Genomic DNA, 10,979 nt, shown 5'->3' with positions numbered 1-10,979 from the left:
TTATTTTTATTTAATAATAATATTTAAAAATTAAAAATATTATGTACACATAAAAAATAACTTTTTAATTAATTATTATATATTTATATATAAATATATGTTTAATTTAATTTATAAAAAAAATTAAAAATTATTAAAATTTATTGTTTTTGACTATCATTTATTTATTAATTTAATTTTTTTAGTCTAATTTTTTAGCTTCGTAATCCAATAACTATTTTATCCCAATATTAATGGCTAATTAATGATAAAAAATAATAAATTTTTATTGTTATCTAATATTTTTTTTAATTTATTTCTAATATATATTTAATATGTGAATATTCTGTATTACTGGTTAATTTTAATGTATATTTAATTATGAAGTATGGACACTTTTTTTATTTTTCGTGTCCTCCGTATCGTACACATTTGAGACTGAAAGAAACATAATAAGTGAAAGGTAAGAGAACTAATAAGAGATAGTTTAAGAATTTGAGGTTCAAAGGTGCATGAGTGTAGAGTGTAGTTAGTTAGTCTAGCATACCTACCTTACTGTTTTCTGGTTTAGTATATTGCTAGGTTTGGATTTCTATTGGTTGGAGTGTTAGGATTGCTTAGAGGATTCATGTAATCTTTACATCGCCTCTGTTTTGGAACTATTATCCCTTATGAGAACTCCGAAAGGAATGACGGTCTCACCCGTTTTGGAAATTTTCCATCTTAGAACTCCGAAAGGAATGACGGTCTCACCCGTTTTGGGAATTTTCCATCTTATAAGTACTGGACGTGATGCCCTCGTTGGATGTGTACTTCTCTCCGCGAAGTGAAGATTGTCTTTTGGAAATTTTACTTTTACTTATATATATATATATATATATATATATATATATATATATATATATATATATATATATATATATATATATGGGCAATTTACTCAAATAAATAAACTGCTTGAAATGTTTACCCAAATACATAAAATGGAATCCTGTTACGTAAATGTGCAAAACGAATTTTATGTAATCCGTGGCAAGTTAACACGGTTTTGGTTTTATACGTAAACCGTGGGAGGTTCCAACGGTTTAGGAACATTGCATGGCATGCATAAACCGTGGTAGGTTACCACGGTTTATGAAGAAAACGCTATGAATATAAAACCCGGTAACCTACCGCGGTTTATGAACAAGTTTCAATAAGCATAAACCCCTGTAACCTCCCACGATTTATGCGTTGTAGCATATAAATACGTAATCCGCTGAAGGCTTTCACGGATCATTTGTCTCACCAAAAAATTTTGAAGCTTCTTGTGTTGAGAGGAATTTGGAAAAGCTTTGAAGGTTTGAAGGAGGAATCTGATGGAGCCAATGGAGTCTGAGGATCGCTTGTACCGACTAAATGGCGTTGCTCACGTGGCAGGATACCTCGATGAAGAGGTAAGTTATTATTATTAACATTGTTATTAATATTGTTAGTAATGTTATTTATATAAATGTTGACATTATGAGCGTTATTGTTAGTAAAAATATTTTTTTATGTTTATTTGAATTGTTATTCTGATTAATATTATTTATATAAATATTGATATTGTTATGGTTATTGTTAATAAAAATATAATTGTTTATATAGAAATTGATATTATTATGGTTATGGTTAGTAAGAATATTTTATTTTTTTTATTCTTATTGTTATTTCTACTAATATTATTTATATAAATATTGATATTATTAGGATTATTGTTGGTAAAAATATATTTTATTATGTTTATCCTTATTGTTATTCTGATTAGAGTTATTTATATAAATATTAATATTATTATTGTTATTGTTAGTAAAAATATTACTTGTAGGTTAGAAATTGCTATGACCATGGTTATTGTTAGTAGAATTTAATTTTTTTATTTTTATTGTTATTCTAGTAATTTTTTATAAGTTATGTTTGATGGTATTAGTAATGGATGTATGTTGAAGGTTTTTGTTACCCACATTTTGCAGCCTGCTAGGGTTATTAGCGGCGTCAGAAGACAACAAAATATGTCGTTACACGATCGGATTATACCCTATCTGGAGACAGCGGGCTTGTATCATTTGGCTAGGCTTAACAGTCAGTGGTTCTGGGTTGATGAGCCTCTCCTTAGCGCATTTATTGAGCGGTGGCGTCCTGAGACGCACACCTTCCACATGCCTTTTGATGAGTGGTGCGCGAAATTGTGAACAATACTTTTCACAACTCTCATAATCCCTGGTCATGAACTCCAAAAACTTGGTGGTTCAATTCCATGGCATTACACAACTTCGCACAACTAACCAGCAAGTGCACTGGGTCGTCCAAGTAATACCTTACGTGAGTAAGGGTCGATCCCACGGAGATTGTTAGCATTGAAGCAAGCTATGGTCATCTTGTAAATCTTAGTCAGGCAGACTCAAATGTATATGATGATGAACGAAAATAACATAGAAGATAAAGATAGTGATACTTATGTATATCATTGGTGTAAGAGCTTCAGACAAGTGTATGAAGATGCCTTCCCTTCCGTCTCTCTGCTTTCCTACTGCCTTCATCCAATCCTTCTTACTCCTTTCCATGGCAAGCTTGTGTAGGGTTTCACTGTTGTCAGCAGCTACCTCCCATCCTCTCAGTGAAAGCGATTGCATATGTCCTGTCACGGCATAGCGGAATTCAGCTGTCGGTTCTCGTTCAGGCCGGAATAATATCCATTGATACTTTTGCGTCTGTCACTAACGCCCTAGCCTGCTAGGAGTTTGAAGCACGTCACAGTCATTCAGTCATTGAATCCTACTCAGAATACCACAGACAAGGTTAGACCTTCCGGATTCTCTTGAATGCTGCCATCAGTTCTTGCCTATACCACGAAGACTCTGATCTCACGGAATGGTTGGCTCGTTTGTCAGGCGAGCACTCGGTTGTCAGGCGATCAACCATGCATCATGCAATCAGAAATCCAAGAGATATTCACTAAGTCTCAGATGCTTGTAGAACAAGAGTGGTTGTCAGTCACCTTGTTCATAGGTGAGAATGGTGATGGGCGTCAATCATCACCTTCATCAAGTTGAAGAACAAGTGATATCTTGGTAAAAGAACAAGCGGAATTGAATGGAAGAACAATAGTAATTGCATTAATACTCGAGGTACAGCAGAGCTCCACACCTTAATCTATGGTGTGTAGAAACTCCACCGTTGAAAATACATAAGAACAAGGTCTAGGCATGGCCGAATGATCTAAGAACTAGATGTCCAAAGATGATCAAAGGATCTAAAATAATCCAAAGATGTCCAAAGATGATCAAAGGATCTAAAATAATCCAAAGATTTCAAATACAATAGTAAAAGGTCCTACTTATAGAAAACTAGTACATAGATGAGTAAATGACATAAAAATCCACTTCCGGGCCCACTTGGTGTGTGTTTGGGCTGAGCAATGAAGAAATTTCGTGTAGAGACTCTCCTTGGAGTTAAACGCCAGCTTTAGTGCCAGTTTGGGCGTTTAACTCCCAATTAGGTGCCAGTTCCGGCGTTTAACGCTGGAATTCCTTGAGGTGACTTTGAACGCCGGTTTGGGCCATCAAATCTTGGGCAAAGTATGGACTATTATATATTGCTGGAAAGCCCAGGATGTCTACTTTCCAACGCCGTTGAGAGCGCGCCAATTGGGCTTCTGTAGCTCCAGAAAATCCACTTCGAGTGCAGGGAGGTCAGAATCCAACAGCATCTGCAGTCCTTTTGAGTCTCTGGATCAGATTTTTGCTCAGGTCCCTCAATTTCAGCCAGAAAATTCCTGAAATCACAGAAAAACACACAAACTCATAGTAAAGTCCAGAAAAGTGAATTTTAATTAAAAACTAATAAAAATATACTAAAAACTAACTAGATCATACTAAAAATATACTAAAAACAATGCCAAAAAGTATACAAATTATCCGCTCATCACAACACCAAACTTAAATTGTTGCTTGTCCCCAAGCAACTGAAAATCAAATAAGATAAAAAGAAGAGAATATGCAATGAATTCCAAAAACATCTATGAAGATCAGTATTAATTAGATGAGCGGGGCTTTTAACTTTTTGTCTCTGAATAGTTTTGGCATCTCACTCTATCCTTGTAATTCAGAATGATTGGCTTCCTTAGGAACTTAGAATCCAGATAGTGTTAATGATTCTCCTAGTAAAGTATGATTCTTGAACATAGCTATTTATTGAGTCTTGGCTGTGGCCCAAAGCACTCTGTCTTCCAGTATTACCACCGGATACATACATGCCACAGACACATAATTGGGTGAACCTTTTCAGATTGTGACTCAGCTTTGCTAAAGTCCCCAATTAGAGGTGTCCAGGGTTCTTAAGCACACTTTTATTTGCCTTGGATCACAACTTTATTTCTTTCTTTTTCTTTCTTTTTTTTTTCGATTTTTTTTTTTCGTTTGCTTTTTCTCTTTTTTTTTTGTATTCACTGCTTTTTCTTGCTTCAAGAATCATTTTTAATGATTTTTCAGATCCTCAGTAACATGTCTCCTTTTTCATCATTCTTTCAAGAGCCAACATTCATGAACCACAAATTCAAAAGACATATGCACTGTTCAAGCATACATTCAGAGAACAAAAGTGTTGCCACCACATCAAAATAATTAAACCATTATAAAATTCAGAATTCATGCAATTCTTTCCTTTTCAATTAAGCACGTTTTTATTCAAGAAAGGTGATGGATTCATAGGACATTCATAACTTTAAGGCATAGACACTAAGACACTAATGATCACAAGACACAAGCATGGATAACATAAAGCATAAAAATCGAAAAACAGAAGAATAGAGAACAAGGAAATCAAGGAACGGGTCCACCTTAGTGATGGCGGCTCTTTCTTGCTCTTGAAGATCCTATGGAGTGCTTGAGCTCCTCAATGTCTCTTCCTTGTCTTTGTTGCTCCTCCCTCATGATTCTTTGGTCTTCTCTAATTTCATGGAGGAGAATGGAGTGTTCTTGATGCTCCACCCTTAGTTGTCCCATGTTGGAACTCAATTCTCCTAGGGAGGTGTTTACTTGCTCCCAATAGTTTTGTGGAGGAAAGTGCATCCCTTGAGGCATCTCAGGGATCTCATGATGAGAGGGGTCTCTTGTGTGCTCCATCCTTTTCTTGGTAATGAGCTTATCCTCATCAATGGTGATGTCTCCCTCTATGTCAACTCCAACTGAATAACAGAGGTGACAAATGAGGTGAGGAAAGGCTAACCTTGCCAAAGTGGAGGTCTTGTCCGCCACCTTGTAGAGTTCTTGGGCTATAACCTCATGAACTTCTATTTCTTCTCCAATTATGATGCTATGGATCATGATGGCCCGGTCTATGGTAACTTCGGACCGGTTGCTAGTGGGAATGATTGAGCGTTGTATGAACTCTAACCATCCTCTAGCCACGGGTTTGAGGTCATGCCTTCTTAATTGAACCGGCTTGCCTCTTGAATCTTGCTTCCATTGTGCGCCCTCTTCACATATGGTTGTGAGGACTTGGTCCAACCTTTGATCAAAGTTGACCCTTCTAGTGTAATGATGCTCATCTCCTTGCATCATAGGCAAGTTGAACGCCACCCTCACACTCTCCGGACTAAAATCCAAGTATTTCCCCCGAACCATAGTGAGATAATTCTTTGGATTCGGGTTCACACTTTGGTCATGGTTCTTGGTGATCCATGCATTGGCATAGAACTCTTGAACCATCAAGATTCCGACTTGTTGAATGGGGTTGGTAAGTACTTCCCAACCTCTTCTTCGGATCTCATGGCGGATCTCCGGATATTCACCCTTTTTGAGTGAAAAGGGGACTTCGGGGATCACCTTCTTCAAGGCCACAACTTCATAGAAGTGGACTTGATGCACCCTTGAGAGGAATCTATCCATCTCCCATGACTCGGAGGTGGAAGCCTTTGCCTTCCCTTTCCTCTTTTTAGAGGTTTCTCCGGCCTTGGATGCCATAAATGGTTATGAAAAAGCAACGCTTTTACCACACCAAACTTAAAATGTTTGCTCGTCCTCGAGCAAAAGAAGAAAGAAGAGAGTAGAAGAAGAAGAAATGAGGAAGAGGGGGAAGGTGGTGTGTTCGGCCAAGAAGGGGAAGAAAGGGTGTTTAGGTTGTGTGAAAATGAAGGGTTGGAGAAGGGTATTTATAGGAGAGAGGGGGGTTATGGTTCGGCCATGGAGGGTGGGTTTGGGAGGGAAAGTGGTTTGAATTGGAAGGGTGAGGTTGGTGGGGATTTATGAAGGATGGATGTGAGTGGTGAAGAGAAAGATGGGATTTGATAGGTGAAGGGTTTTTGGGGAAGAGGTATTGAGGTGATTGGTGAATGGGGGAAGAAGAGAGAGAATGATGGTGGGGTCCTGTGGGGTCCACAGATCCTGTGGTGTCAAGGAAAAGTCATCCCTGCACCAAATGTTGCTCAAAATCACGTTTTGAGCTATTTCTGGCGTTAAACGCCGGGCTGGTGCCCATTCCTGGCGTTTAACGCCAGGTTGTTGCCCTTTACTGGCGTTTAACGCCAGTCTGGTGCCCCTTTCTGGCGTTAAACGCCCAGAATGGTGCCAGACTGGGCGTTAAACGCCCAACAGCTAGCATTACTGGCGTTTGAACGCCAGCTTCTTCTCCTCCAGGGTGTGCTGTTTTTCTTCCTGTTTTTCATTCTGTTTTTGCTTTTTTCATTGTTTTTGTGACTTCTTATGATCATCAACCTACAAAAAAGGTAAAATAACAAAAGAAAATAGTTAACTATAAAACATTGGGTTGCCTCCCAACAAGCGCTTCTTTAATGTCATTAGCTTGACAGAGGACTCTCATGGAGCCTCAGAAATGCTCAGAACCGTGTTGGAACCTCCCAACACCAAACTTAGAGTTTGAATGTGGGGGTTCAACACCAAACTTAGAGTTTGGTTGTGGCCTCCCAACACCAAACTTAGAGTTTGACTGTGGGGGCTCTGCTTGGCTCTGTTTTGAGAGAAGCTCTTCATGCTTCCTCTCCATGATGATAGAGGGATGTCCTTGGGCCTTAAACACCAAGGATTCTTCATTCACTTGAATGATCAACTCTCCTCTATCAACATCAATCACAGCCTTTGCTGTGGCTAGGAAAGGTCTGCCAAGGATGATGGATTCATCCATGCACTTCCCAGTCTCTAGGACTATGAAGTCAGTAGGGATGTAATGGTCTTCAATCTTCACCAAAACATTCTCTACAAGTCCATGAGCTTGTTTTCTTGAATTGTCTGCCATCTCCAATGAGATTCTTGCAGCTTGCACCTCAAGGATCCCTAATTTCTCCATTACAGAGAGGGGCATGAGGTTTACACTTGACCCTAAGTCACACAAGGCCTTCTTGAAGGTCATGGTGCCTATGGTACAAGGTATAAAAAACTTCCCAGGATCCTGCCTCTTTTGAGGCAGTTTCTGCCTAGACAAGTCATCCAGTTCTTTGGTGAGCAAAGGAGGTTCATTCTCCCAAGTCTCATTTCCAAATAACTTGTCATTTAACTTCATGATTGCTCCAAGGTATTTAGCAACTTGCTCTTCAGTGACATACTCATCCTCTTCAGAGGAAGAATACTCATCAGAGCTCATGAATGGCAGAAGTAAGTCCAATGGAATCTCTATGGTCTCATTTTGAGCCTCAGATTCCCACGGTTCCTCATTGGGGAACTCAGTTGAGGCTAGTGCACGCCCATTGAGGCCTTCCTCAGTGGCGTCCACTTCCTCTCTTTCCTCTCCAAATTCGGCCATGTTTATGGCTTTGCACTCTCCTTTTGGATTTTCTTCTGTATTGCTTGGGAGAGTACTAGGAGGGAGTTCAGTAATTTTCTTACTCAGCTGACCCACTTGTCCTTCCAAATTCCTGATGGAGGACCTTGTTTCATTCATGAAACTTTGAGTGGTCTTTATTAGATCAGAGACCATTGTTGCTAAGTCAGAATTATTCTGCTTAGAACTCTCTGTCTGTTGCTGAGAAGATGATGGAAAAGGCTTGCCATTGCTAAACCTGTTTCTTCCACCATTATTGTTATTGAAACCTTGTTGAGGTCTCTCTTGATTCTTCCATGAGAAATTGGGGTGATTTCTCCATGAAGAATTGTAGGTGTTTCCATAGGGTTCTCCTAGGTAATTCACCTCTTCCATGGAAGGGTTCTCAGGATCATAAGCTTCTTCCTCAGATGAAGCATCCTTAGTACTGTTTGGTGCATTTTGCATTCCAGACAGACTTTGAGAAATCAAATTGACTTGTTGAGTCAATATCTTGTTCTGAGCCAATATGGCATTCAGAGTGTCAATCTCAAGAACTCCTTTCTTCTGACTAGTCCCATTGTTCACAGGATTTCTTTCAGAAGTGTACATGAATTGGTTATTTGCAACCATTTCAATCAATTCTTGAGCCTCTGTAGGCGTCTTCTTCAGATGAAGAGATCCTCCAGCAGAGCTATCCAAAGACATCTTGGATAGTTCAGAGAGACCATCATAGAAAATACCTATGATGCTCCATTCAGAAAGCATGTCTGAGGGACATCTTCTGATTAATTGTTTGTATCTTTCCCAAGCTTCATAGAGGGATTCTCCATCCTTCTGTCTGAAGGTTTGGACTTCCACTCTAAGCTTACTCCATCTTTGTGGTGGAAAGAACTTTGCCAAGAAGGCATTGACTAGCTTTTCCAAGAGTCCAGGCTTTCTTTAGGTTGAGAATCCAACCATATTCTAGCTCTGTCTCTTACAGCAAAAGGGAATAGCATCAGTCTATAGACCTCAGGGTTAACCCCATTAGTCTTGACTGTGTCATAGATTTGCAAGAATTCAGCTAAGAACTGATGAGGATCTTCCATTGGAAGTCCATGGAACTTGCAATTCTGTTGCATTAGAGAAACTAATTGAGGCTTAAGCTCAAAGTTGTTTGCTCCAATGGCAGGGATAGAGATGCTTCTCCCATAAAAATCAGGAGTAGGTGCAGTGAAGTCACCCAGCACCTTCCTTGCATTGTTGGCATTGTTGTTGTTTTCGGCTGCCATGTGTTCTTCTTCCTTGAAGAATTCGGTCAGGTCCTCTAGAGAGAGTTGTGCTTTAGCTTCTCTTAGCTTTCTCTTCAAGGTCCTTTCAGGTTCAGGGTCAGCTTCAACAAGAATGCCTTTGTCCTTGCTCCTGCTCATATGAAAGAGAAGAGAACAAGAAAATGTGGAATCCTCTATGTCACAGTATAGAAATTCCTTGAGATGTCAGAGGAAAAGAGAAATAGAAAGAAGAAGGGGAAGAAGAATTCAAACTTTTACTTAGATAAGGTTCGAATTGTGCATTTAGAAGGAGTGGTACTCCATAAATAGAAGGATGTGGGAAGGAGGGAAGAGAATTTTCGAAAATTCATTTAAAAGATTTTGAAAACATTTTGAAAATTTGATTGATAATTTTCGAAAATTAAAAGTGAAAAAGAAATCAAGTGATTTTTGAAAAAGATTTTGAAATTAGAAATTAAAAAGATTTGATTGAAAGCTATTTTGAAAAAGATGTGGTTAAAAAGATTTAATTGAAAAGTTATGGTTTTAAAAAGATGTGATTGAGAAGATATGATTTGAAAACAATTTTGAAAGATATGATTTGAAAACATTTTGAAAAGATATGATTTTAAAAAAAAATTAATGACTTGCCTAACAAGAAAAGATATGATTCAAACATAAAACCGTTCTTAATAGAAGAGGCAAAAAATGTTCAATCAAATCATTAATTGTTAGTAAGTATCTTTGAAAAAGGAAAGAAATTGATTTTGAAAACATTTGATTGAAAAGATATGATTTGAAAAAGATTTGATTTTGAAAAACTTTGAAAACTTGAAAAAAATTGATTTTGAAAACAAAATCTTCCCCCTAGCACCATCCTGGCGTTAAACGCCCAGAATGGTATACATTCTGGCGTTTAACGCCCAAAATGCTACCTCTTTGGGCGTTAAACGCCCAACCAGGTGCCCTGGCTGGCGTTTAAACGCCAGTCTGCCTTCTTCACTAGGCATTTTTGAATGCTCAGCTTTTTCTGTATAATTCCTCTGCAGTATGTTCTGAATCTTCAATTCTTTGTATCATTGACTTGAAAAGACACAAATTAAAAATATTCTTGGTTTTTTTTTTTAATAATCAAAATGCAAAAGGAATCAATTAACAATGCATGTAAGACACCAAACTTAGCAGTTTGTATACTACTGACACTAACAATATGAGAATGCATATGAGACACACAAAATGCTTCAAGTCAATAGAATTCAAAGATTAGAACACAAAAATCATCAAGAATTACTTGAGGATCCTTAAGACACATGAATGAATGCATGCAATTGACACCAAACTTAAGATGAGACACTAGACTTAAGCATGAAACATCAAATATTTTTGGTTTTTATGATTTTGTAAATTTTTTTGTGTTTTTCGAAAATTAAGTGGGAAAAGGTATCAAAATTCTCAATGAGAATTCCAGGAATCAGTGCAATGCTAGTCTAAGACTCCGGTCCAGGAATTAGACATGGCTTCACAGCCAGCCAAGCTTTCAAAGAAAGCTTCGGTCCAAAACGCTAGACATGGCCAAAGGCCAGCCAAATCTTAGCAGATCACTGCTCCAAGAGCAAAATTGATGAGAATCAACAAGCTCTTGTGGTGATAAGTTGAAACCTCGGTCCAATCAGATTAGACATGGCTTCTCAGCCAGCCAGATTTCAACAAATCATCATGAAACTCTAGAATTCATCTTCAAGAATTTCGAAAAAATAAATACCTAATCTAAGCAACAAGATGAACCGTCAGTTGTCCAAACTAGAACAATCCCAGGCATTGTTACCAAAAGCTTGCTCAAAACTTGAACAATCCCCGGCAACGGCGCCAAAAACTTGGTGCGCGAAATTGTGAACAATACTTTTCACAACTCTCATAATCCCTGGTCATGAACTCCAAAAACTTGGTGGTTCAATTCCATGGCATTACACAACT

General features: G+C 38.1%; 1 non-coding gene across 1 annotated transcript; it reads left to right on the top strand.

The window, feature by feature from the left end:
- Positions 1–8,514: 8,514 nt before the first annotated feature.
- Positions 8,515–8,622, top strand: LOC130984201 (small nucleolar RNA R71). Its single transcript, XR_009088150.1, has one exon. It is a non-coding gene; the product is annotated as a small nucleolar RNA R71 (small nucleolar RNA).
- Positions 8,623–10,979: the final 2,357 nt, after the last annotated feature.

The sequence above is a fragment of the Arachis stenosperma genome, chromosome 5, assembly GCF_014773155.1.
Source record: "Arachis stenosperma cultivar V10309 chromosome 5, arast.V10309.gnm1.PFL2, whole genome shotgun sequence".
Classification (NCBI taxonomy): domain Eukaryota; kingdom Viridiplantae; phylum Streptophyta; class Magnoliopsida; order Fabales; family Fabaceae; genus Arachis; species Arachis stenosperma.
The sequence above is the reverse complement of the archived record's forward strand: the minus strand, read 5'-3'. Positions and strand labels throughout refer to the sequence as shown.